The sequence below is a fragment of the Arachis stenosperma genome, chromosome 5 (genome assembly GCF_014773155.1).
Source record: "Arachis stenosperma cultivar V10309 chromosome 5, arast.V10309.gnm1.PFL2, whole genome shotgun sequence".
Classification (NCBI taxonomy): domain Eukaryota; kingdom Viridiplantae; phylum Streptophyta; class Magnoliopsida; order Fabales; family Fabaceae; genus Arachis; species Arachis stenosperma.
In genome coordinates, this window is record NC_080381.1 from 15718214 (window position 1) to 15744441 (window position 26228).

Sequence of the window (26228 nt, forward strand, 5' to 3'; positions counted from 1 at the left end):
ACCTATTATTTCATAGCTAAAAGAAATTTTTGTGTAAAATGGTATAAGAAAATTTTGGAAAAAAATAATACTTGTTATCACCCCAAAATTTAAATTTTGAGCAAAAAATATGAGATCTTTACGTATACGATGCAAGTATCTATTTTCAATTTTTTTTTCAAAATGATAGTTGAAACTAAAATCAAATCATTCAAAATATCCAAAGTTAATATAACATTAATTAAAAAAGGCAAAGAAAACTTACCACCGTGATAAAATATAGGTGCCACACTCTCAACTGCAGTGGTAACCGCTGCTTGATTTGCAACAATCTTAAGTAAAATTTGATTTTTCAAAGTCTGTTAGAGAATTACACAAATTTTTTTCATCTCTTTATTTTTTCACAACTTTTACAAATCATATCCCACCAATTGTTAGTGCTGTTGTCATTTTTAATTGTCTTTAAAATGTTAGAAAGAATTTCAGCTCGTTCTTTCTTAGCATTTAATCGATTCATAAGTGAATCGTTCTTTTTAATGAGATTTCGCATGTCTATCCTAGACATTTCTTCCATGATATAACCAAGGAACTGATTACTATCTTGAGGTTGTTGTTTGTTTGAGAGAGCCATTTTTATTCTCTTTAACAAAGAATCGCCATAGCAATAGGCTTTTCCTGTAAACCCTGCTAAACTTGATAAATAATTAGTTAATAAATTGCATTTTAATTAGGAAAGCTAAAAATATAAAACTAATATTAAAATAGGATAGAACTCCTCAAAACGAGAATTTTGATATCAATTTCGAAAATTTGGTCCAAAATCGGATCGGAAGGACCAAACCGGTTGAACCAGGGCCTAAACTGGACCCGTGGGTTCAACCGGACCCATAATATAAAAGAAGCATCAGCTTCTTCTTCCTCACTTCATACACCATGCCGCAAACAGAAAGGGGAAGAGGAGGAGATCCCTAACCCTCGTCCAATCTTCAAACCACCGTATCTTCCTCATTTGAGCTCCGATAGCCGCACTGTTTGCGGCCACGCGTCCAGCGCGTCGAGCTCTACCTTTCTATCAAATCAATTTTACTAGTAAGCTTCACTTTTGAGTCAGAATATCTACCCTCTTTCTTTGGTGAAATTGAAAACCTATAGTGAATCTTGTCAAATTTTTGTGTTTTAGGTTCAAGTTAGCTTCCGGAACTTATGGGCTCAAGCTATTGAGCATATGGGTATGGTAAGAACACCCTAATCCTAGATCAATCTTCTTTTTTATGGGAAAACTGAAATTGAAACATGTATATGTATTAGGTGTAGACTAAGTGGGTATATATGCTTTGGAATTGAATTGGCAATATTTTGAGGCTTGTTGGTGATCAATGCTTGGTTTGTGGCTGTTTTAATTGAGCTTGGAGGGGTTGTGTTTTGTGTTGTGAGGCTACCTTGGGTGAAACTAAGTGGTCGGCTAAGGTATGGTTTAAGTTTCGCACATTTAATATTTACGGTATTGTAAAAACTTAGGTTAGAGGAACCATATGATAAGTTGAATTATTTGTTGTATTTAATGATTAGCCTTGTAATGTTGTTGGAATAGATTTGTTGGTGGATATATATATTAGAATTATGAGGTGTGTAAGTTATTAATGGTATGCTCTTGTATTTATTTATGATGGATTATGGTTGGTGTTTGTTAATAAGGATGTTGAGTTGTGTTGTGGTGGTATTGCATATGCTGTAACTAATTCTGTGATGATCGAAATTGCGTGAAACCAAGTCCTGGTTAAACCTCGGAATATTTGGAACTGAACTGGGGAATTTGGGATCTTTTCATTAAATATATGATTTATGGTGAATTTTCAAATTGTAGTCGTGGAATCTGATTTTTACTGCATAATTTTTAGAACAGCAGAAACTTGTTGGCTCTGCTGCGAATGTTTCAAAATAAATTTTGAAATGAAACTAATTTTAGATAAAGCTTTAGTTCTATTATTTTAATGTCGTAAAATTTCAGAATGGTTGGACCTGTGGTTTTAAAGATATGAATTTTTGAAATACGATGCGTTATACAATAAAAGCCAGATTCTGTTTTCTTAGATCAGCAAATTTGAGAGTTTATAACTTCTGATTATGGATGGATATTCAGGTGAAACCAATTGGAGGTGAAAATTAATTATGCTTAGCAGTTGTGATTTAAATTTTAGGACTGTCCATGTTTTAACGAGTGAGTTATGGGACTTGGAAGAGGACATGTTCATTGGCCTTTAAAACAGAATTCTGCAGAAAGTTACTCAACTTTTAAGTTACATAACTCCTTCATTAAAAATGATTTTGACCTAAAACAAATTGAAAAAAAAATCTGGACATGTTAAGTTGAACCATATTACTTTTTAAGGCGATTGGATTTAATTTGAATTTTATATGGAATTTTAGATATCGTGTGCTGCTGCTGTTTTGGGTTTCTAAGCATTGTAGAGCAGTCAGTGTTTTTCCTCTGTTTCTGAGGCTAGTTAAATCATAAAATTATGATTTTTGATTTGTTAGAAAGCTTATTCCGAGATGAACGTCTAGACATAAAGTTTTCCCAATTCTGAGTTTATTTGCTATATTAAAAATAGAAAAGAAAATAGAGTGTCGAGGATGTCTTAGTGATAGTCATGGGTCCAAGAAGTCAAAAATTAATCTTTGTGTTATGTGATCGATTTAATGTTAGAGTTGGGTTGATTTTAAGATTATTCGATATTAAAAAGGTTGTGAAGAGTTTGATAAATGGTTTGGTCAGGACCCGGAAATGGTGAACGTGATGAGTTATAAGGGAATGATGTGAAAGCTAAATGAATACATGTTGCTATGGCTATAAAGAATGAATGTAAGGAAATGATGATAATAAATGATGAGATTTGGGAATGACTGTGTGTGGCCGAAATGGTCGATATGGCAAGTTGAGGATGGAAGTTCCCTCTCTTGTTGTGATGCAGGTGTGGGGAAGGTGGAAAGGCACTCTCCTTCGTATTGTATCCCCCACGTTCTTCTCTGGTTACAAGGTGGAAAGGCACACTCCTTTGATGTGGAAATGCACTCTCCTTCGTTTATGATCCTCCTAGAGATGCGTAACCTTGAGACCAATGTTTGGGTTAGCTACCAAATGTGTCGGGTTCTGGCAAAGTAACCGACACGTGAGCTCACGGCTAGTAGGATAGACATTCATCATATGCATTTGTTTGTTTTGATTGCTATGCATTTCCTGGGTTTCCTAATTGATATATATACCACCTGCTACCTGTTATACTTGCTACTTGTACTATCTGCTCATTACTTATGCGTGAACTTGTTTGGTTGCTTGTTTCTGTTGCATTATGGATGATGGAGGAAACGGAGAAATGGTTTAGTGTTAGATTAGGATTGAAATTGAGTAAGTTAGGTAGATTTAGAATACCTACCCCTGTTTATGGCTTCTGTTTAGTAATTAAGTTGGATAATTGAATAACGAAGTTCTAAGATTGCCTATGGCATTCTCAGGACCTTATTTATTATACGCATGGCACTTTTACCATGCTGAGAACCTCCGATTCTCATTTCATGCTGTGTTGTTGTTTTTCAGATGCAGGTCGAGAGGCTCCTCGCTAGGCGTCTGGATCCTGGGAAGCGAAGTAGTCCTTGGGTGTATTTTGGGTTTCTGTTTGTATATATGTAGATATGTATTTAGCTTACTCTCTAAGTAACTTATGTATGCTGCTCCTCTTAGAGGTTGAGAAAGAGATAGGAGTTCACTTTGGTACTTGTTTGCTGTATTTTGGATATATATATATATATATATATATCCTCTGCCCAGCCTTAGCTTCGCAGGCTGAGTCAGAAGCTAGTTATGTTGTTTCCTTGGCTCTTCTTTCTCTCTTATTTATCTTTATCAATTCCTTTTAGGTTTCTTAACACACAAGTAATTCGATTTCTTGAACGTTGCGCTTTTCATTTTGTGAATTTGTTTTACCCGTTTTTCAAGGCTCTTAGTTGAGTATCTTTTTCATTATTATTATTATATATATATATTTACTTTTAGAAGTCATAATACCATACTATCTCAGTCTTATGACTTAAGAATAAGATTAAGTATAGTAGGGTGTTACATTTCAACTTGAAGAATATATGCTCAAATCAACACTAGCATCACATAAAGATTTTACAATTTTTCAGTAAGCCGTCTTTTCTCTTTGTAAAAGCGATTTGACAATTTTTCTTATTCTCAATCCTCTTTATATCTCTATTTTTGTCTCCCTTTAATTTTCTTGATCATTTCGTCACCATTCTCCATTTTTAAAATAAGAGATTAGTAGTAACCTAGAGTATGTGATGTGAGTAATTATATAGACTAATTAATATTTAGGATATTTAATTTCTATTTTACTTTTTGCATTATTTGTTTCTTTTAGATAATTTATTATCGTTTGATCTTTGAGTTTCCAATAAGAACTACTCACACAGATATCAAATACAAATATATGGTGATAAAATCAGGAGTTAAAAAGACTATAATATAAAATTTAACTGAGAAATATTCTTTTAAAAAATATATTAAAATTTCTATATCTTCAATCTTTTTCTTATATAGAGAAAAAAAAAAGGAAAATGGATTCTCTCAACTTTTTTCTTTTAATTGTTTAATAAAGTGTAATTTATCATTTTACACTTTTTAAGTAAAATCAAGAAAAATATGTGAGAAAAAATATTAAATGATAAAAATTAAAAAATAATTTATTGAACAATTAAAAAAAATTTGAGTGGATCCACTCTAAAAGAGGAGTATATTTAATTACTTGTTTTTTTTATTTTTTATTTTGCCAAGAACATAAGAGAAAGTGAGATTTCTTTGTAAGACCGAAATAATACAATTAGGTAAGCAATAAAATTCAATCTTTATTCAACCAACAAAATTTAAATCCATTTAAAGAAATGTAAAAAATATATCTTTAGATTTAATGTCTCGTATTTTCTCTCTCTTACATTTAAAATACAAAACCAATATCTCTAAAAATAAATGTTTTTAAATTTAAAACAAAATATAATCCAAACAAGAGTAAAATACTATTTTACTTTCTAATGTTTGGGTTAAGACCAAATTTTATCCCTAATGTTCTATTTTTATCCCCAAATATTTTATTTTGTCTTTTTTTAGTCTTTTAGTCAAAATTAAAATTTTTTCTTCCAAAAATACCCTTTTCACCTCTATTTTTTACTTTTTTTTCTTATTGTTCTGTCATTTTCACTCATAGATTACTATAACAGCTACTATAAACAATTATGATTTTTGTCGTTATTTAGAAGAAAATCATAATGAAAGAAAGGATATTTTTTAAAGAAAAATTTTTAATTTTGACCAGAGGATTAAAAGAGGTCGAGATAAAACAGTTGAGATAAAAAAATAGAATGTTTCAAACATAAAAATAAAATTAAGACTTAACACAAACTTTAGCGACTAAATCAATATTTTACTCTTTAAACAAAAATAGCAAACCCTAAATTCCAAAATATAAATATTAAATCCTAAAACTTAACAATCGAAATATTTAAATAAAAAAAAAACACAATTTGAATAACAATAACAAATCTTAAATTCTAAACTCTAAACCCTAGACATTAAATTATAGATCCAAAATTCTAAACCTAAATCCTATATCCTATATTCTTTTTATTCTAATATTTTACATTTTAATAATGTGTGGTTGAACAACAACAATGACAACAATGACAACGACAATAATGATAATGATGATGATTTTTAATTATTAACTCTACCCACTGTAATTATTTGACCCATTTAATGAAACAAAGTTAAGACTTCATTATAGTGCATAATTTCTTATATAGAAACAATCTCTTTATCACATACATATAATATATAATAGGACACAACTTTTGTTTACGAGTGGTTGGTTCATTCGTTTGGATTTAATCAATTGCTACAATAAAAATCATTTTTACTGATAAATTTTTAGTGGAAATTACATAATACCACTATATATTTTATTTAATTTATGTTTTTGCGACAATTATAAATTTGTCGTTGTTACTATAAGTTATAATGATAATTATAAGCTTTTTTCGGCTATTAAAATGGTCTTTACTAGCAATTATGTAATTTTTCTGATGGTCCCTATAGTTTCATGAAATTTTCAATTAGGTCCTTATAATTTTTTTTAATAGGGTCCCTACAATAATTTTTTTTTCAATTAGGACCCTCTTGGTAGTATATGGCTTAATTGTATAGGGACCCAACAAAAAAAATTGATGTAGGGACTCAAATAAAAGAAAAAAAAAGTGTACAGACTCAATGGGAAAAAAATTAGTACAGGGACCCAATTGAAGAGAAAAAAGTGTAGAGATCTAATTGAAAATTTCGCAAAACTATAAAGATCAACAGAGTAATTAAACCTTAAAATTTTTTAGTGACAGAATATAAGACAGTAACATTGAATTGAATGGAACCAATAGGCTAGTAACATAAACCCATGATCAATACAAATAATATAAAAAATCATCACATTGATAGTAACTTTATTTAGAACATAGTCATATAAATTTATAACAGATCAATACATTTATATTGTTATTATCGCCAAAAAATTCCATCAGAAGATTCTTCCAAGGCCATAACCGTTATTAGATGGATTATTGTGGTATGGAAAACCAAAAAAGCCTCCACCATTGTTATGGTTAAAATTTGAATGGTAAAGATAATTTTCAATGTCGTCGCCGCCGCTGCTTCTCCCAACACCATTCCTGTTACTTGCATCATAGAGAAATAGACCATTATATCTTTGTTGGTGTTGGTATGATGGATACCAAACAGAGACATTCTGATTACCAAATTCTCTCGTAGTGTCAAAAGGATCCGGTAGCAAAGGCTATGTTAGAAAAAGTACTCATACTTCAATGAGTAGGGTATGTTCCAATAACTCCAGGATTAACTTGAACCATGGTTAGATCTATTTGAAAAAAAATTAAAACAAGTCACATTGAAAAATTGAACATTTATTATTAAGATAAATTGGGCCAACAAGATTAACTTTGTTTAATAATAAAATTTGTCAAATTTGTTAAATAATATACGAATTTATATATTTTTGTACCTTTATTTAACAATGGATTTTGCTTAATTGTAGAATTTACAAATGCAGATTTTTTTAATAGAAAGATAAAATTTTGATATTTTAACTAACAATTTAAGGTTTTAAAGGATTTTATATAGATCTCTTTAGTGTATGACACTCGATTATGTCCTTTATCTATATAAAAAATAAAAAATTATTATAACTCTAAAAGTTAAAATTTTAATTAAAAAATATAAGAGATCTCTACTATATGATCCATACCTATTATTTCATAGCTAAAAGAAATTTTTGTGTAAAATGGTATATGGAGATTTTGGAAAAAAAATAATTCTTGTTATTGATGCGTGAGCATCTTCTCAATCTTTTTTTTTTTTTTTGTGAATTTGCACTTGAATTGCTAAATTTAATCAGAATCTAATACATTTCGGCCATTATGAATGTTATTTTGAGTTGTGTCCAATTCTGTTTATTTCAGGTCGTATATTGGATGAATTTCACGGAGTTTAAGCCAAGGCTAGATAATGGAGAGAATGAAGAAGTGATGCTGTCCAGTCCACGCTGAACTTGAAATTTTTCAAGTTCAGCGCCAGCACCAATCCTCCATACAATCCAATTCGGCCTTGTCCATGCTGAACTTGAGATTTGTCAAGTTCAGCATGGAGTCCTCGCACAAAGGAAGAATTCCACATCACCCACGCTGAACTTGAGAATTCCCAAGTTCAGCGTGGACTCAAGGAACGCACTCAAGGAGACATTGCCTCATCCACGCTGAACTTGAGAATTTCCAAGTTTAGCGTGGATTCAAGGGAAACTAACAAGGAAGCCTCTGCTTATTCCACGCTGAACTTGAGGTTTTCCAAGTTCAGCGTGGACCTCAATACCCCAGTGGTCCCCAGGCACTCATACAAGGCTGCGCGTAAAGTTAATTAGTTTTGATTTAATTTTTATTTTATTTATAATTAGGAAAAGATATTATTTTAGTTTTAGGAAATATATTTTACATTAATTAGGATTAGATATAAAAGAGAAAAGAATTAGCCCTTCGGGCTCCTCTCCTCTCTTCGACCTCATTCTGCAGTTTACAGTTTTGATGAATCCTAGTTTTCTCTCCGAACCATGAGCAACTAAACCTCCACTGTTAAGGTTAGGAGCTCTGTCTATTGTATGGATTGATACTATTATTTTTCTATTTTAATTCATGTACTGATTTATAATTCAAGAATTGTTTTCGTTCTTTATTTATGAATCTGGGTAAAACGGAAGTATGACCTTGGTTCTAGTTGAGTTTTTGTATAACTTGGAAAAGCTTTTTACTTGAACAACAGCTTGAAACCAATTTCTCCTAAACATCTAATTATCTGGACTTAACGGGATACGTGATGTAACACCCTACCATACAGAGACTTATGCTTAAGTCATAATTCAGAGATGGCAAGGTATTACGACCTCTAAAAATAAAAATTAGTACGTATAGTAGTATGAATGATTGATTATAACTAGGAGCCTTTATAGAAAAAGGGGTAAACAAAAAAAATCACAACTCGAAAACGCAACACGCCGATCGATAACGTAACGAATAAGGATAACCAACGCGAGATTATATATATACAAAGGAGTGTCAAAAACAGGAATATCAAAACTCAAAATCCGGCTGCGAAGATAACCGATCCGAGCATAGCAATATATACATATGATAAAATAAGGAAAACCCCAAAGGAAACCCAAAGGGACACAAATACATAAAACCTATTCTCCAAAATCTCCCATAAGAGGAATCATCACAGTTTGTATTATTTAATGGAGATAAAAGTATCTAAGTAAAACATATAAACCAAAAACATAGTCCCCAAGAACAAGGAATCTTCGGAAATCTAGAAGTCTCCAGCATGCCTCAGCGGAAAACCGTACGTCCTGCATCTGAAAACCACAAAATCCGCATGGGTGAGAACCAGAGGTCCCCAGCATGGTAACAGCTTCCACATATATAATACATAATAATAGAGGAAAGCCAAAGGCAATCCTAGAACTTCCTCCAGATAATATCAAAGCTTATAAACAAGCTAACCATATAAGGGCATCTGACTAAAGATTCTTCAGTCTAACTAATACTTCCCTTTCCAATTCCTTCAAACCTCCCAACCACCAGCAGGAGAATAATATATCAAACACAGTTATATCAGACAAAGAACATACAAATAGGAGCAGTTAAGACATTTAGACAATTAGCAAGTAATATGCAGTCAGATAGGCAATCTCAAACAATTCACATAGTATGCATATGATGAATGCCTGTCCCTAGTGGCCGATGATATCATCTTGTCGGTTATAGAGCCAACCCGACAAGTCCTGGTCGCTAACCATTGGACTGTTCCTCTGTCGCGCATCCCCAACTCGAGTTATACTCGTTATAAACTTGATCATAAACATGATCCATATCCATCACCCTCACTGGTGAATATTTCGGGGGCGAGCTCATCCGGGTCTTTCACAGTGCCCGGCCACACTTACGACATAGGGTCAACAGAGTATCAAGTCTCAACCTGGAGCACGTGGTGGCTAGCCACTGCTACTACCCAGGGAAACTCGTATCTCTGATAGTGGAAGTGCAAATCACAATTATCAATAATTCAGCATAAACATGCATGAATCCTCATCCATGGATCAACATCCATATCAGCCATTCCGGCTCACGGTTAAATCCATAACCAGCCAATATTCATAGCATACACAGCTATTCCTGCTCATGGTTCAATCCAGAACCAGCCAATTCACAAATAATCACGGCCCTTCGGCCAATGGCATAACAAGCACTTCCACCACCATCCTCCACATCTCACATAATCATCTTTGATCCTCATTGATCATTCATATTTCCCTTGCTTCACTCGCAAGTTACCTCATTCACTAGCCCCTTTTTAATAGCTAGGCATGCCATAATGATTTAAGACATAAATGGTGAGATCGGAGGCTTAGAAGTATGAGATTTGGCTTTTAAAACTCAAAAATCAACTTTGGGATGAAAACAGGGCCGCGCGTACGCACACTTCACGCGCACGCGTGGATGGCCTCAAAAACTCATCGACGCGCAAGCGTCATGCACGCTAACGCGTGGATTACAAATTTGCCAATCGACACGCACGCGTCAACCACGCGTACGCGCGGGTGTTCTCGTGCCCCAGGCACAACACTGGCACAGTTCTGGCATAACTCTCTGAAAAATGGCTGGGCATTGGGTGCAGCACAATCGGCGCGCCCGCGCACATCATGCGCACGCGTGGATGGCGCTTTCTGGAAGATCGGCGCGTACGCGCCAGGTACGCCTAAGCGCAAGGGGTCATTCTGCTAAAAATTTTCTAAGTTAAAAGCTGCAGAATTCACAGATTCAAACCCCTATCTTCCAATGGACATAACTTCCTCATTTTAAATCATTTTTCACCCGTTCTTCGAACGGCATGGACATCTCGGATCAAATTTCATTTCTAAACAGGTTTGGTACAAAACAGAGATCCGTAGTCCAAGTTATGTCCCACCAAAGTATGCCCAAAACCATGTTTTTCATAAAAACCACAAAGTGCCATTTTCAAAACAAGCCATTTTCCAATTCTTTTCAAAATCAATCAAAACATGCCAATTTCATCCCTTTTCTTTGAAATCAATCAAAATATATCAAATTCAACATCAAGCCTCCTCAACTCACACATTGACACATTACCACCAATTACCAAAATCACTATCTCATCATTTTAACCCACTTCACCCAAGTGGCTCAAATTCAAACATATTGACATATCATAAACTATTCCTCATGCCAATTCTCAACAACACCAATTCCAATAAATCATTATTGTACACAATCAACATCATACTCACCATCAACATGGTTCAACCCACAATTCAACCATAACCACTCATCAAGCATATATCACAACATACATATTTCTCATACATCATACCACCAAGGCATCAATAATCATCATCACATATATGACCACATCATATATCTCAATCATTCAACAACATCAACAATTCAATGCCTATCTTAGGGCCTCTAGCCTAAGTATTTCCTACCACATTACATATTAGATACGGGAAATCGAAACCATACCTTAGCCGACTTTCCCAAGCTCCACCGGAGCACTTCCAAACCACTTATTCACAAGCTCTCAAGGCCTCAAGACCTCCAATAACAGATTTTTCACCACCAAACCCTTTCCAAGCTTTTCAAAGTCACCAATCAAGCTCCAATATCCACACATACACAACCTAAGCCACAACCATCATACCCATACACAACATCTCAAAACCCAAACATCATAAAACAACAAAATACACTAGGGTTGAGAATCTTACCACACCCAAGGTCCAAGGAGACAAGATTAACCTTCTCCTTCAAGAGAGTTGGGTCCTATAACATCAAAGAACCCAAAATCTCAACATTTTATCCATGAAACTCGAAAATAAGGGCTGGAATTTCGAACAGAAACACGTGGCTTACCTCAAGATTAATTGTATGGGTTTTGTAGATCTCTCCACGGTGAACGCGTGGCCGCAAACGGAGCGGCAATCGGAGCTCTAGATCAAAAGTTATGCTGGTTTGAAGATCAAGTGAGAGATAGAAGGTTGAGAGAGTGTTCTTCCCCCATCCCTCTACTTTTCAGCGTGTTTTTGAGTGTTGTGAGGAGAGAGAGTGCTGAAAACTAGGGTTTTGGTTAAGTTATGTTGGGCCAAGGGCCCACTTTGGGTCCGGTTGGCCCGGTTTAGCCCGTTCGGTCCAATCTTAGTCCGAATTCTATAAAATTGGTACCGAAATTCTCGTCTCAATCTCCTCTATCACATTTAGCCATAAAAATCACATTTTAGGCTTTCTAGAATAAATTCTCATTTATGGGTTAATTAGCCGTTAATTAACCGGGTTTTACATTCTACCCACCTAATTGGGAATTTTGCCCACAAAATTCAAATGCAATTACCTGAGAATAAATGCGGATAATCCGTTCGCATCTCCAACTCAAGTTCCCAAGTGTGTTCCTCAACACCGCCTCGACTCCAAGCCAATTTGACTAATGAAACCTCTTTTCCACGCAACCGTTTGATACTAGTATCATCAATTCTGACTGGAGCCACTGGAAGCGTCAAATCTTCCCTTAACTGAACCGATTCAGGTTCTAACACATGGCTAGCATCAGGAGTGTACCTCCGAAGCTGCGACACGTGAAACACGTCGTGCAGGTTCGAAAGGTGAGGTGGTAGAGCCATCCGATACGCCACCGGTCCAATCCTCTCTAGGATCTGAAATGGACCAATGTATCGAGGATTCAACTTCTTTGCCTTAATCGCCCTACCTACTCCTGTAGTCGGAGTAACCTTAAGGAAAACATGGCCTCCTTCCTCGAATTCTAAGGGCTTTCGCCTTTGATCGGCGTAACTCTTTTGACGACTCTACGCCGTAAGCATCCTATCACGGATTTTCTTGACTTGTTCAGTAGTCTCAGCTATCATTTCTGGCCCCAACAAGCTTTTCTCTCCAGCTTCATACCAACATAGCGGAGATTGACATTTTCTCCCATACAAGGCCTCATACGGAGCCATTCCGATGCTCGCATGATAACTATTATTGTATGCAAACTCCACTAATGGCATATACCGATCCCAACTCGCCGGTTGGTCCAAAACACAAGCTCTCAACATATCCTCTAGTGTTTGGATCGTCCTCTCAGATTGACCATCTGTTTGAGGATGGTAAGCCGTGCTCAAGCTTAATCGGGTTCCAAAAGCTTTCTGAAATGCACCCCAAAACCTTGAAGTGAAACCATCAGAGATTATAGTAGCAGGTACACCATGAAGTCTCACGATCTCCTTTATGTATAACCGTGCTAGCTCCTCAAGGGTGTAAGTCATACGAATGGGCAAAAAGTGAGCTGACTTCGTCAGTCGGTCCACAATCACCCAAATAGCATCAAAACCAGCCCTAGTCCTTGGCAATCCTGACACAAAGTCCATTGCAATACTTTCCCACTTCCATTGTGGAATCTCTAAAGGTTGCAACATACCGGCGGGCTTTTGATGTTCAATCTTTACCTTTTGACAAATTAAGCACTTTGAAACATATTCCGCCACATCATTCTTCATACCCGGCCACCAAAACATCGCCTTCAAATCATGGTACATCTTAGTACTTCCCGGGTGAATGGAGAATCCGCTTTTGTGTGCCTCCTTTAAGATATCTTGCCTCAAAGTGCCAACATCCGGCACAATGATTTTACCCTTGAATCTCCATAACCCATCTTTTTCTTCCGACACTCTCCACTGTTTTCCTTGCTCAATGGCCGGTAACACTTTCCATAACGCTTCATCATTTTGATGAGCCTTTAGGAGTTCAGACTTAAAGTCACTTGAGATTTCTAATCAGCTCAAACACAAGGTTCCGGATACTTCTTGAGTACCAATTTTCAGACTCTCGAATCCCTTGAGCAACTTCTCCTCTTGGAGCATCATCCAAGCTGCACATAACGACTTCCGACTTAATGCATCCGCCACTACATTCGCCTTTCCCGGATGGTAATGCAACTCAAAGTCGTAATCTTTCAACAATTCCATCCACCTTCTCTGCCTCATATTAAGCTCTTTCTGACCAAAGAGGTACTTCAAGCTCTTATGATCAGAGAAAACTTGGAACTTAACCCCATAGAGATAATGCCTCCACACCTTCAAGGCAAACACAACCGCAGCGAGTTCCAAATCGTGAGTAGGGTAACTAACTTCATGAGGTCTCAACTGTCGTGAGGCATACGCCACCACATTATGATGCTGCATCAGCACGCACCCTAAACCCTTTAATGAGGCATCACAGTACACCTCAAATGGCTCATTCGGCTCAGGTAACACTAACACAGGTGCAGTGGTCAACTTTTTCTTCAATGTCTGAAAGCTCTCCTCGCACTCAGGAGTCCAAAAAAAACGGAGTGTCTTTGCGGGTTAACTTTGTCATTGGTAACGCTATCTGTGAAAAGCCCTTGATAAACCTTCTGTAATAGCCAGCTAAACCCAGAAAACTCCTTATCTCTGTTATGGTGGTTGGTTGTTTCCAATCCATCACCGCCTCCACCTTAGTTGGATCTACTGCTATTCCCTTCTTACTCACCACATGGCCCAAAAACTTCACCTCACTCTTCCAAAACTCACACTTAGACAGTTTTGCATAAAGTTTCTTCTCCTTTAGAATCTGCAACACGGTCCTCAAGTGTTCCGCATGCTCTTCTTCAGTCTTGGAATAAATCAGTATGTCATCAATGAAGACAACAACGAATTTATCCAGAAACGGACGGAAGACTCTATTCATGTAATCCATGAATACCGCAGGAGCGTTCGTCAACCCAAAAGACATTACAGTGTACTCGTAATGACCGTAACGAGTCCTGAAAGCGGTCTTAGGGATATCCTCACCCCTCACCCTTATCTGGTGATAACCGGATCGCAAATCAATCTTGGAGAAAACTCCAGCTCCTTGTAACTGATCCATGAGATCATCAATTCTCGGCAATGGGTACTTGTTCTTTATTGTAACCTTGTTCAGCTGCCTGTAATCCACACAGAGCCGCATACTCCTATCCTTCTTCTTCACCAGTAACACTGGAGCACCCCACGGAGAGACACTTGGTCGTATGAAATTCTTTCCCAACAAATCCCCTAACTGAGACTTTAGCTCGTTCATCTCTAACGGTGACATCCTATAAGGAGCACTTGAGATTGGTCCCGCCCCGGGCACCAACTCAATAGCAAACTCAACCTCTCGGTTAGGTGGAAACTCATCAATTTCATCGGGAAACACTTCCGGAAACTCACACACAACCGGAATCTGCTCCAACCTTTGATCATCACCCGAAACACCTGCGGTTAACAACATGATACCCTGACATTCGATTCCAGAACAGTTCACCATCATCGAATTCAAGTAATAATTATTCACCACGACCGGCCCTTCTGTATCTTCCGGCATAAAGTACACCGACTTTGTAGAACAATCAAGCAGGACATGGTTCTTAGATAACCAATCCAATCCCAAGATAAGATCAAGACCGATCATCGGCAAGCAGACTAAATTATGAACAAAATCACGCTGCTTGAACCTAAAGGAAACTTCCGGGCATCCTAGCCTAGTTACCGTGGCTTCATGGGTAGCATTGTACACTCTTAGATCATAACCTAAGGTTACAATCTTCAAGCCTAACTCATGGGCTTTCTCAAATGCAATGAATGAATGCGATGCTCCAGAATCAAATAAAGCATTTAAAGTTTGACCAGCCATTTCACAGTTACCTCGAATAAGTGTCTCGGATCCCTCAGCTCCTACAGCTGAAGTGGTGAACACCCGACCAGTCTGTTGTGCCTTCCTAGCACCTTGTTTCTGTCTCTCCGGACAACTGGCGGCTTTATGCCCCGCTTTTTCACAATTGTAGCACAAACCCCATCCGGCCTTGCATGGTGCTCCCGGATGGTGATTCCCACACCTAGTGCAAGCTTGATCATTCTGAGGCTGCTTCCCAAACTTCTTTCCTTGGAAGTTGTTGTTGTTGGGCCTCCTGAAAGAGCCTCCCCTCTTGAAAGACGGACCCCTAGGTGCAAAGCTCTTCCCTCGGTTCTGTGGAAATGAACCTTTGTGACTCCCTTTCTCAGCGATTGCCCTTTTCACACACTCCTCAGCAACACTACACTTGTTCACTAATTCGAAGAAGGTCCTAATCTCCATTGGTCCCACTGAACTGAAGATATCACTCCGGAGTCCTCCTTCATACTTAACACACTTCCATTCCTCATATTCCACCGGAGTCCCTTGGCACATACGAGAGAACCTGAACAGCTCCTCAAACTTGTCAGTATACTCTGATATGGACATAGTACCCTGCTTCAGCTGTAACAATTCAAGTTTCTTAGCCGTCCTAGCAGAAGTCGGAAAGTACTTCTTATAGAACTCTTCTTGAAAGACATTCCAGGTGATATAGTCATCACCCTGCTGCAGAAGACGTCGGATGCCTTGCCACCAATGCGACGCTTCACCGGTGAGCATATAGGTGGCAAACTCGACACGCTGTCCTTCAGGTACCACTTGTGCTTGCAGTGCTCGCTCTATAGCCTGAAACCATGTATCAGCCTCAGTCGGGCTAGTAGTTCCCTTGAACTTAGGCGGATTAACCTTCAAAAAATTTGCCAGTGTCATCGGGCCTTGAACTCCACCTCCATCATTACCATGGTTGTTCATCTGTTGACCAAGAGCCTCAGCAGTGGCTTGCATAGCAGCAGCCATGTTCTCCAACGCAGCCATAAAGTTCACCGGGTCATTAGGGTTATTCTCCGGTGCACGAGCATTCGTACGACCTCTCGCACTACCTCTACCGCGTCCACGAGGCGCCATCTGGTTCTTATACACACCCAACAATCGATATTAAGTTGATCAGTCTCAATATCGGAAGTCTAGTGCTTCAAAGTCCCAAATGCATGCTCATGAACGTTTATGCCAATTATATCAAGCAGGTATACTAATAGCACATAACACACACACAGAGAATGCACAGAAGCATAGTCAGTCCATCCCTCAGGCTCTATAGGAACGAACTGCTCTGATACCATAATGTAACACCCTAACATACAGAGACTTATGCTTAAGTCATAATTCAGAGATGGCAAGGTATTACGACCTCTAAAAATAAAAATTAGTACGTATAGTAGTATGAATGATTGATTATAACTAGGAGCCTTTATAGAAAAAGGGGTAAACAAAAAAAATCGCAACTCGAAAACGCAACACGCCGATCGATAACGTAACGAATAAGGATAACCAACGCGAGATTATATATATACAAAGGAGTGTCAAAAACAGGAATATCAAAACTCAAAATCCGGCTGCGAAGATAACCGGTCCGAGCATAGCAATATATACATATGATAAAATAAGGAAAACCCCAAAGGAAACCCAAAGGGACACAAATACATAAAACCTATTCTTCAAAATCTCCCATAAGAGGAATCATCACAGTTTGTATTATTTAATGGAGATAAAAGTATCTAAGCAAAACATATAAACCAAAAACATAGTCCCCAAGAACAAGGAATCTTCACAAATCTAGAAGTCTCCAGCATGCCTCAGCGGGAAACCGTACGTCCTGCATCTGAAAACCACAAAATCCGCATGGGTGAGAACCAGAGGTCCCCAGCATGGTAATAGCTTCCACATATATAATACATAATAATAGAGGAAAGCCAAAGGCAATCCTAGAACTTCCTCCAGATAATATCAAAGCTTATAAACAAGCTAACCATATAAGGGCATCTGACTAAAGATTCTTCAGTCTAACTAATACTTCCCTTTCCAATTCCTTCAAACCTCCCAACCACCAGCAGGAGAATAATATATCAAACACAGTTATATCAGACAAAGAACATACAAATAGGAGCAGTTAAGACATTTAGACAATTAGCAAGTAATATGCAGTCAGATAGGCAATCTCAAACAATTCACATAGTATGCATATGATGAATGCCTGTCCCTAGTGGCCGATGATATCATCTTGTCGGTTATAGAGCCAACCCGACAAGTCCTGGTCGCTAACCATTGGACTGTCCCTCTGTCGCGCATCCCCAACTCGAGTTATACTCGTTATAAACTTGATCATAAACATGATCCATATCCATCACCCTCACTGGTGAATATTTCGGGGGCGAGCTCATCCGGGTCTTTCACAGTGCCCGGCCACACTTACGACATAGGGTCAACAGAGTATCAAGTCTCAACCTGGAGCACGTGGTGGCTAGCCACTGCTACTACCCAGGGAAACTCGTATCTCTGATAGTGGAAGTGCAAATCACAATTATCAATAATTCAGCATAAACATGCATGAATCCTCATCCATGGATTAACATCCATATCAGCCATTCCGGCTCACGGTTAAATCCATAACCAGCCAATATTCATAGCATACACAGCTATTCCTGCTCATGGTTCAATCCAGAACCAGCCAATTCACAAATAATCACGGCCCTTCGGCCAATGGCATAACAAGCACTTCCACCACCATCCTCCACATCTCACATAATCATCTTTGATCCTCATTGATCATTCATATTTCCCTTGCTTCACTCGCAAGTTACCTCATTCACTAGCCCCTTTTTAATAGCTAGGCATGCCATAATGATTTAAGACATAAATGGTGAGATCGGAGGCTTAGAAGTATGAGATTTGGCTTTTAAAACTCAAAAATCAACTTTGGGATGAAAACAGGGCCGCGCGTACGCACACTTCACGCGCACGCGTGGATGGCCTCAAAAACTCATCGACGCGCAAGCGTCATGCACGCTAACGCGTGGATTACAAATTTGCCAATCGACACGCACGCGTCAACCACGCGTACGCGCGGGTGTTCTCGTGCCCCAGGCACAACACTGGCACAGTTCTGGCATTACTCTCTGAAAAATGGCTGGGCATTGGGTGCAGCACAATCGGCGCGCCCGCGCACATCATGCGCACGCGTGGATGGCGTTTTCTGGAAGATCGGCGCGTACGCGCCAGGTACGCCTACGCGCAAGGGGTCATTCTGCTAAAAATTTTCTAAGTTAAAAGCTGCAGAATTCACAGATTCAAACCCCTATCTTCCAATGGACATAACTTCCTCATTTTAAATCATTTTTCACCCGTTTTTCGAACGGCATGGACATCTCGGATCAAATTTCATTTCTAAACAGGTTTGGTACAAAACAGAGATCCGTAGTCCAAGTTATGTCTCACCAAAGTATGCCCAAAACCATGTTTTTCATAAAAATCACAAAGTGCCATTTTCAAAACAAGCCATTTTCCAATTCTTTTCAAAATCAATCAAAACATGCCAATTTCATCCCTTTTCTTTGAAATCAATCAAAATATATCAAATTCAACATCAAGCCTCCTCAACTCACACATTGACACATTACCACCAATTACCAAAATCACTATCTCATCATTTTAACCCACTTCACCCAAGTGGCTCAAATTCAAACATATTGACATATCATAAACTATTCCTCATGCCAATTCTCAACAACACCAATTCCAATAAATCATTATTGTACACAATCAACATCATACTCACCATCAACATGGTTCAACCCACAATTCAACCATAACCACTCATCAAGCATATATCACAACATGCATATTTCTCATACATCATACCACCAAGGCATCAATAATCATCATTACATATATGACCACATCATATATCTCAATCATTCAACAACATCAACAATTCAATGCCTATCTTAGGGCCTCTAGCCTAAGTATTTCCTACCACATTACATATTAGATACGGGAAATCGAAACCATACCTTAGCCGACTTTTCCAAGCTCCACCTGAGCACTTCCAAACCACTTATTCACAAGCTCTCAAGGCTTCAAGACCTCCAATAACAAATTTTTCACCACCAAACCCTTTCCAAGCTTTTCAAAGTCACCAATCAAGCTCCAATATCCACACATACACAACCTAAGCCACAACCATCATACCCATACACAACATCTCAAAACCCAAACATCATAAAACAACAAAATACACTAGGGTTGAGAATCTTACACCCAAGGTCCAAGGAGACAAGATTAACCTTCTCCTTCAAGAGAGTTGGGTCCTATAACATCAAAGAACCCAAAATCTCAACATTTTACCCATGAAACTCGAAAATAAGGGCTGGAATTTCAAACAGAAACACGTGGCTTACCTCAAGATTAATTGTATGGGTTTTGTAGAGCTCTCCGCGGTGAATGTGTGACCGTAAACGGAGCGGCAATCGGAGCTCTAGATCAAAAGTTATGGTGGTTTGAAGATCAAGTGAGAGATAGAAGGTTGAGAGAGTGTTCTTCCCCCATCCCTCTACTTTTCAGCGTGTTTTTGAGTGTTGTGAGGAGAGAGAGTGCTGAAAACTAGGGTTTTGGTTAAGTTATGTTGGGCCAAGGGCCCACTTTGGGTCCGGTTGGCCCGGTTTGGCCCGTTCGGTCCAATCTTGGTCCGAATTCTATAAAATTGGTACCGAAATTCTCGTCTCAATCTCCTCTATCACATTTAGCCATAAAAATCACATTTTAGGCTTTCTAGAATAAATTCTCATTTATGGGTTAATTAGCCGTTAATTAACCGGGTTTTACACGTGACATATAATTCTCTTATATTTGGGTAATTAGGATTTCTGTGGTATATAAACTAGAATTTAACTTCACCCTCTAATTGGAATTAAGTGACCAAGGAATTTGCGGTTGATGAAGGTTAGAAGAGACTAAAAAGGTCTAACGAATTAGGGTTTAGTCACATATAGTTTGCCATGAATTAAATCTTGCATAATTAAAAACATGAGATCGTTACGTATACGATGCAAGTATCTATTTCTGATTTTTTTTTCTAAATGACAGTTGAAACCAAAATCAAATCATTCAAAATATCCAAATTTAATATAATTAAGAAAGACAAAGAAAACTTACCACCATGATAAAATATAGGTACCACACTCTCAGCTGCAGTCGTAACTGCTGCCTGATTTGCAACAATCTTGAGTGAAATTTGATTTTTCAAAGTCTACTGGAGAACTATAAAATTTTTTTCATCTCTTTATTTTTTCAAAACTTTGACTAATCGTATCCCACCAATTGTTGGTGTTGTTGTCATTTTTAATTGTCTTTAAAACTTTAGAAAGAGTTTCATCTTGTTCTTTCTCACCATTTAATCGATCCACAAGTGAATCATTTTTTTTTTAACGAAATTTGGCATGTCCATCCTAGACATTTCCTCCATGATGTAACCAAGGAACTGATTACTAACTTGAGGTTGTTGTTTGTTTGAGAGAGCCATTTTTATTCTCTTTAACGAAGAATCGCCATAGCAATAAGCTTTTTCACTTGAAGAATATATTATCAAATCAACACCAGCATCACATAAAGATTTTATTTCATTTTTCTTTTTCAGTAACCTGTCTTTTTTCTTTGTAAAAGCGATTTGACAATTTGTCTTATTCTCAATCCTCTTTATATCTCTCTTTTGTCTCCTTTTAGTTTTCTTGATCATTTCACCACTATTCTCCATTTTCAAAATAAGAGATTAGTAGTAACCTAGAGTATATGATGTGAGTAGTATAGAGTATTGTGTAATGATGAAGACTAACGTGTTGCATTATGTTTATATAGACTAATAAATATTTAGGATATTTAATTTTTATTTTACTTTTTGCATTATTTGTTTCTCTCAGATAATTTATTATCATTTGATCTTTAACTTTTTAATAAAAACTAATCACACAGATATCAGATACAAATATATGATGATAAAACCAGGGGTTAAAAAGTCTATAATATAAAAGTTAAGTGAGAAATATTCTTTTAGAAAATATATTAACATTTCTATATCTTCAATTTTTTTTTATATAGAGAAAAAAATGGATTCTCTCAACTTTTTTTTAATTGTTTAATAAAGTGTAATTTGTTATTTTACACTTTTTAAGTGGAATAAAAAAACATGTGAGAAAAGATATTAAATGGTAAAAATTAAATGATATTTTACTAAAATAATTAAAAAATTTTAAGAGAATCCACTCTAAAAAAGGAGTATATTTAATTAGTTATTTTTTTATTTTGCCAAGAACATAACAGAAAGTGAGATTTCTTTGCAAGACCGAAATAATACAATTAAGTAAGCAATAAAATTGAATTTTTATTCAACCAAAAAATTTAAAATCATTTAAATAAATATAAGAAATATATCTTTAGATTTAGTGTCTCGTATTTTCTCTCTCTTACATTTAAAATACAAAACCAATATCTCTAAAAATAAATGTATTTAAATTTAAAACAAAATATAATCTAAACAAGAGTAAAATACTATTTTACTTTCTAATGTTTTGGTTAAGACCAAATTTTATCCCTAACGTTCTATTTTTTTCCCAAACATTTTATTTTGTCTTATTTTAGTCTTCTGGTCAAAATTAAAATCTTTTCTTCTAGGAATACCCTTTTTACCTCTATTTTTTGCTCCTTTTTTATAGTTCTGTCATTTTCACTCATAGATCACTATAACAGCTACTATGACCAATTATAATTTTTGTCGTTATTTAAAAGAAAATCATAATGACAGAAGGGATATTTTTGAAAGGAAAATTTTTAATTTTGACCAAAGGATTAAATGAGGACGAGATAAAACAGTTGAGATAAAAAAAATAGAATGTTTTAAACATAAAAACAAAATTAAGACTTAACACAAACTTTAGCGACTAAATCAATACTTTACTCTTTAAATAAAAATAGCAAACCCTAAATTCCAAAATATAAATATTAAATCTTAAAACTTAACAACTGAAGTATTTAAATTAAAAAAACACAATTTGAATAAAAATAACAAATCTTAAATTCTAAACTCTAAACACTAAATATTAAAAAATTTTAAACCTAAATCCTATATCCTATATTCTTTTTATTATAATAATTTACTTTTTAAACTGTGTGGTTGAACAACAACAATGACAACAACGATGGTGATGATGATGATGATGATGATGATGATGATGATGATGATGATGATGATTTTTAATTATTAACTCTACCCACTAATTATTTGACGCATTTAATGAAGCAAAGTTAAGACTTCATTATAGTGTATAATTTTTTATGTAGGAACAATCTCTTTATCACATACATATAATATATAATAGGACACAACTTTCGTTTATGAGTAGTTGATTCATTCGCTTGGATTTAATTAATTACTATAATAAAAATCATTTTTACTGATAAATTTTTAGTGGAAATTACATAATACCACTATATATTTTATTTAATTTATGTTTTTGCGACAATCATAAATTTGTCGTTGTTACTATAAGTTATAATGATAATTATAAACTTTTTACGGCTATTAAAGTGGTCTTTACTGGCAATTATATAATTACTTTGTTGGTTCCTATAGTTTCGTGAAATTTTTAATTAGATCCCTATACTTTTTTTTCTTTTAATTGAGTCCCTGCACCAAATTTTTTTTCAATTAGGTCCCTCTTGGTAGTAATTGGTTTAATTGTATAGGGACCCAACTAAAAAAAAGGATTCAGGGACTCGAATAAAAGAAAAAAAAAAGTGTAGAGACTCAATTGAAAAAAAATTTAGTGTAGGGACCCACATTAAAAGGAAAAAAAAGTGTAAAGACCTAATTGAAAATTTTGCAAAACTATAAGGACTAACAGGATAATTAAACTTTAAAATTTTTTAGTGACAGAATATAAGACAATTAATGTCTAATTGCCAATAAATATATTAACGATTATTTTTTTGTTGCTAAAAATAAAATAAACTACCGCAAAAAAATAATTTTTCTAGTAGTACAAGTGTCAAGAATTTAAATTTCTCAAGAGATTTATTTTTAACCTATTAAAATGAAAGATACTGTAAGATATATATATATATATATATATATATATATATATATATATATATATATATGTAAGATATATATATATATATATATAACTTAACATATCTAATTTAGGACAATATTTATAATAGCAAACTATAATATATATCTATTTTCAAGATTCAACAATTGAAAAACAAACATTGAATTGAATAGAACCAATAGGCTAGTAACATAAACCCATTATCAATACAAATAATATAAAAAATCATAACATTGATAATAACTTTATTTAGAACATAGTCATATAAATTTATAACAGATCAATGCATTTATATTGTTATTATCGTCAAAAAATTCTATTAGAAGAATCCTCCGAGGTCATAACCGTTGTTAAATAAATTATTGTGGTATGAAAAACAAAAAAAGTCTCCACTATTGTTATAGTTAGAATTTAAAGGGTAAAGATAATTTTCAGTGTCGTCACCGCCACTACTTCTCCGAACACCATTTCTATTACTTGCATTATAAAGAAATAGATCATTATATCCTTGTTGGTGTTGGTATGATGGATACCAAACAAGGACATTCTGGTTACCAAATCCTCTCGTAGCGTCAAAAGGGTTGACACTGATAGCAAAGGCTATGTTGGAAAAAGTACTCATACTTCCATGAGTAGGGTATGGTCCAATAACTCCAGGATTAACTTGAATCATGGTTTGATCTATTTGAAAAATAATTAAAACAAGTCATATTGAGAAATTGAACATTTATTATTAAGATAAAATTGGTCAACAAGATTAACTTTGTTTAATAATAAAATTTATCAAATTTGTAAAATAATATTCGAATCTATTTATTCTTGTACTTTTATTTTACAATGGATTTTGCTTAATTGTAGAATCTACAAATGCATATTTTTTTAATAGAAAGATAAAATTTTGATATTTTAACTAACAATTTAAGATTTTAAAGGATTTATATAAATCTCCTTAGTCTATGACACTCGATTATGTCCTTTATCTATACAAAAAATAAAAAATTATTATAACTCTAAAAGTTAAAATTTTAATTAAAAATATAAGAGATCTCTACTATATGATCTATATCTATTATTCCATAGCTAAAAGAAAAATTTGTGCAAAATGGTATATGGAGATTTAAAAAAATATATTTGTTTTCACTCCAAAATTTAAATTTTGAGCAAGAAGTATGAGATCTTTACATATATGATGCAAGTATCTATTTTCAATTTTTTTTCAAAATGATAGTTGAAACCAAAATCAAATCGTTCAAAATATCTAAAGTTAATATAACATTAATTAAGAAAGACAAAGAAAGCTTACCACTGTGATAAAATATAGGTACCACACTCTCAGCTACAGTTGCAACTGCAACCTGATTTGCAACAATCTTGAGTGAAATTTGATTTTTCAAAGTCTGTTAGAGAACTACAAGAATTTTTTCCATCTCTTTATTTTTTCATAATTTTGACCAATTGTATCCACCAATTAGTGGTACTGTTGTCATTTTTAATTGTCTTTAAAACATTAAAAAGTGTTTCAGCTCGTTCTTTCTCAGCATTTAATCGATCCACAAGTGGATCGTTCTTTTTAACGAGATTTTGCATGTTTATCCTATACATTTTCTCTATGATGTAACCAAAGAACTGATTATTACCTTGAAGTTGTTGTTCGTTTGAGAGAGCCATTTTTATTGTTTTTAACGAAGAATCGTCATAGTAATAGACTTTTCCACTTGAAGAATATATGATCAAATCAACACCAGCATCACATAAAGATTTTATTTCATTTGCCTTTTTCAGTAACTTGTCTTTTCTCTTTGTAAAGCAATTTGACAATTTCTTTTATTCTCAATCCTCTTTATCTCTCTCTTTTGTCTTCCTTTAATTTTCTTGATCATTTCACTACCATTCTTCATTTTTAAAACAAGAAATTAGTAGTAATTTAGTGTATGTGATGTGAATAGTATAGAGTATTGTGTAATGATGAAGACTAATGTGTTTCATTATGTTTATATAGACTAATAAATATTTAAAATATTTAATTTCTATTTTACTTTTTGCATTATTTGCTTCTCTCATATAATTTATTATCGTTTGATCTTTGACTTTCTAATAAGAATTACGCACACAGATAAAAGATACCAATATATGGTGATAAAATCACGGGTTAAAAAGTCTATAATACAAAAGTTAAGTGAGAAATATTCTTTTAGAAAATATATTAACATTTTATTATCTTCAATCTTTTTTTTTATATAGAGAAAAAAAAAGGAAAATGAATTCTCTTAATTTTTTTTAATTATTTAATAAAGTGTAATTTGTCATCTTACACTTTTTAAGTAGAATCAAGAAAAAATATGTGAGAAAAAATATTAAATGATAAAAATTAAATGATATTTTACTAAATAATTAAGAGAAAAATTTGAGAGAATCCACTCTAAAAGAGGAGTATATTTAATTAGTGATTTTTTTATTTTTTATTTTGCCAAAAACATAAGAGAAAGTGAGATTTTTTTGCTAGACCGAAATAATACAATTAGGTAAGTAATAAAATTTAATCTTTTTCAACCAACAAAATTTAAAATCCATTTAAATAAATGTAGGAACTATATCTTTAGATTTAGTTTTTTGTATTTTCTCTTTCTTACATTTAAAATACAAAACAAATCTCTATAAAAATAAATGTATTTAAATTTAAAACAAAATATAATCCAAACAAAAATA

General features: G+C 34.9%; 1 long non-coding RNA gene across 1 annotated transcript; it reads left to right on the forward strand.

Moving 5' to 3' along the window:
* Positions 1–913: 913 nt before the first annotated feature.
* On the forward strand, positions 914–3749 carry LOC130979383 (uncharacterized). Its single transcript, XR_009086640.1, has 4 exons — positions 914–1068; positions 1160–1213; positions 1288–1446; positions 3575–3749. It is a non-coding gene; the product is annotated as an uncharacterized LOC130979383 (long non-coding RNA).
* Positions 3750–26228: the final 22479 nt, after the last annotated feature.